At 33.0% G+C, this 3,605-nt stretch overlaps 1 pseudogene; it reads right to left on the bottom strand.

Annotated features, from left to right (window-relative positions):
• Positions 1-2,604: 2,604 nt before the first annotated feature.
• Positions 2,605-3,386, bottom strand: LOC149548355 (calcineurin B-like protein 6 pseudogene; annotated as a pseudogene).
• Between the last annotated feature and the right edge of the window lie 219 nt (positions 3,387-3,605).

Here is a 3,605-nt window from a genome sequence, read left to right as displayed (position 1 = left end):
TATATATTGAAAGAATATAGAAAAGGAAAATTTGATGTAAAAGGTGATGAAGGCATATTTTTAGGATACTCCTGCAGAAGTAAAGCATACAGATGTTTGAATTTGTCTACTCACAAAATCATAGAAAGTGCACATGTAAGAATTGATGAGTTTGCAAAAGAGTGAAGAAGAAAGCAACAAGGAGCCAGAAAATTACAGAAGATTTGTTTACTATGAACCTGATACCCTACCAAATCTATCTAAGAGAAAAGAAGTTACATCTCCCGAGTCGCTAGAAACTCCTATAGTTACAAAGTTGCAAACAGTGCAACCCAAGCTACAGTTTGAAGGACCCGAGTCAAAGGCTACCTAGCTAGTTCAAATTGAGCTTGATGGACCTGTTAAGTTTCAAGATTTGCACCCAATACTGAACTGAAAAAGTTTAGTAATCCTGACTTAACATGGGAATCACTTGACTTCATGGGACATGCAAATGAAAGGAGACCTCCGAATTCTAGGTTGGCTTCTATTGGATTTTCAGTGATATTTCCAAGATCCTAATCTAAACTTCAGGGAAAAGGGAAGAAATTGTTGGAAATGAACCTAAACCTACAACCTAAACTAGGAGATGGTGATACACAAAAATGATATGGAAATTCAGATACATTTGATGGAAAGGATTACTTAGCTATTTGAGATGCAAGTAAAACACAACTTCCTGTAAAGATTTGCATAAGTGATTTTTAACCAATTTCACTTTAAAAGACACAAATTATAACCTACAAATAAACTTACTCTCCTACAATCAGGTGCTGGAATGAGACAAAATAGCAAGGAATAATGAAATTTCACAAGGTATCCTATCAAATCACTCAGATACACACACAAAAATGCAGGAAAAAAGAAGGTTTAACAGTTTACACAAAATAGCATAATCACACTGCCTTCACTTGTATTGTATCTCCAAAAAATGAATTACAAATTTTGCAAGTACAGTCCAGGACTAGAAAAAGCACTCACAAAAACCTCTATGCATAAAATCAAAACTCCCCTAAATGAGTTGCAAAACTCATTAAGTACCAAAAAGCCCAACTCCTTGGGTCAAATGCAGAATCAAAGCCCCAAAAAGAGGACTTAGAAACTTCTAAAATGATGATTTTTTCCTTAAAAAGTTCCATCAAGTCATAAATAACCTCATGACTCACTCAAAACATCTCTAAAAATGCTCTAACAACCAGCAAAGGTCTCTCAACTGTCATGGTAAAGCCAAATTCGACCCAATAGTCCTATATTCCCTCTAGATGTTCCCAACTGATTTCGGACTTAAAGACCATAACATAGGGATATAATGGCTTATTTCTCCTTTTACATGACAAAATAGAAAAAAACATTAAATGACTTATAAGGATATCATTTAAATATTTTTCTTTTACAATGCAACATTTATGCAAAAGCATATAACTCATATATCCCCCTTATTTTTTGCATTTTACAATGACAAAATAATATTAAATGATTATATATCATTTTAATATTATTTCCTTTACAATACAAAATTTATGCAAAACATAAGACTACTTCAATCACAAAGAAAAACCCTAAGGTATATACTACAAACATAAGCCCTCCCACATTATGCTCAATGTGAAATAACAAAAAGAGATAAAAATCCCATAATACCACCCGCGAACTTCAAGAATTATAAAAAATAAAATAGGGAATACAAAGGCTTGAATACCCTAAACACTTCTCATTTTCACATTTTCACATTCTGGAAATTTTCTTTGGAGCTGCAGCTAGGAGGGTTTCTTGGAGTTTTTTGGTGAGATATTTTGCTGGTCTTCGAATAGTTTTACTGGTTCTTTGCCACCCCATTGTTGAGCTCATTGGAAACATGGTAAGAATTTTTTGTTGAAGCATTTGTTTTGGTTGTGCTGAATCTTATTGATTTGAAGCCGCCATGAATTCATATTGCTAGAAGTTTTTATTTGAAGGAAGAATTTGATATGAAACTTATAACGTTGTTGAAACTAACATCAACTTTGATAAATTTCTCTTGGAAACCAAAACTCTGTAGCTTTGAAATGGTCTTCTTCCTTTACTAGAAGCTATTATATATATCATTGTTGTTTCTAAAAGATGCATTTGATGTCTTTATCTGTCACTTTTAACAAAAAATTGAAACAACAAGTACAATTTGCTTTTCCTTTCTAATATGCAGGCGTCAGTTTTGTAAATATGAAACATTTGAGGTCTCTATAGATGATGCCTCATGTCACCCTTCAATGGAGTTGTTTGATTTCTTTGATACTTGAATGGAAAGAAATGCATAAATAGAAGGAAAGAATTTGTTAGTGTCATCGGCTATGATCATTCCCACATCTCCCACACTTTGAACACTCTAGCTCTTTGATTGTTTGTTGAAACATCATCTCCAACATTTGGATTGACTCCAGCCTCAAACAAGCAGATTATCTTTTTCTTTTTTTTTCTTCCATTATCTTTCAAATATTCAAGCATTTCCTTTCTTCAAGTAGCAAGAAAATTGTATAAATAAATCAATTGGTAGACATCTTGAAAAGAATTGATTTGTTCCAAAAGGTTTCATCAGCAGTCAATGGAGACTCAATTTTCTATATCATCCACTTCAGTGTTGAAGATGAAACTTGGAAATGGTGTAGTAATATTCCTTAAATATGGAAGATTCATAATCTTTAACAGATAAGGGCTCTATACAACAAACTCTTTCCATTCATCTCTATCAATGTTATCATCATGACGAAAATCTGCATCTAAAAATGTCTTATCCAATATAGCTTCAAGGATATCATGTGTCAATATCATGTCTGATTCATTCAAAAGAGCTACTATCATCTGCTTTACCTCTTTACATTCAAGGTAGCCTATCCGCCTCAAATCATAAAGTCTAAAAGCAAAATCAATCTTGTCTTTTAGAGGTGCATTTGGATGGAAGATACTAAGTCCACAAACAAATTCTCCAAACTCAATGACTTCATTGTGATTTTTATTGAATAGATCAAAGACTTTATTTGCAAACAAGTTCTCTTTTGTGGTGCACCTAAACAATGCTAGCTGGAGCTCTTCCTTGTATATGAAGTCATCATCAATTACAGAGCTACTCAATTTTTAAAATAGCACATACAAGGCCTCAACTTCATTTATGTTGACTACCTATGTCTCTGTGCTTGTTTCTTTTTTAATCTTCTCTGGGCAAGGAATTAGAAACCATAGTTCACATTTTCTTCATTTAGATTCATGTTATTATGTTCAACTCTGTTATGACTTCTTCTTGGATAATGGTTATGTACAGTATTAATTGTTTCAAGAGTTATCTTCACAGATATACTAGCCATTGTCCAACCTTTGAAATCAGTCAACCAAGCCATCTATTCTTGTTTCTTTGGCAGATTTATTTTTGGCATTTTCCATACAGTAGACAAGATATTTTATTTGTTCCTTCCATGATGTAGTGTTCTGGAACCATGGCCCCATAACAAGAATAATTCTCCCAAGTTTGTCAAGATAGTTTACCTTGTGGATTTTACCTATTTCAGCTTTGTGTGCTATATTCTCTTTGAATTTAGGTAAAATTAACATGAAGTCTT

Source organism: Cupressus sempervirens, chromosome 7 (assembly GCF_028749045.1).
Source record: "Cupressus sempervirens isolate cs-2001-9-10 chromosome 7, ASM2874904v1, whole genome shotgun sequence".
NCBI lineage: Eukaryota > Viridiplantae > Streptophyta > Pinopsida > Cupressales > Cupressaceae > Cupressus > Cupressus sempervirens.
This window is presented reverse-complemented; position numbering and strand designations above follow the sequence as displayed.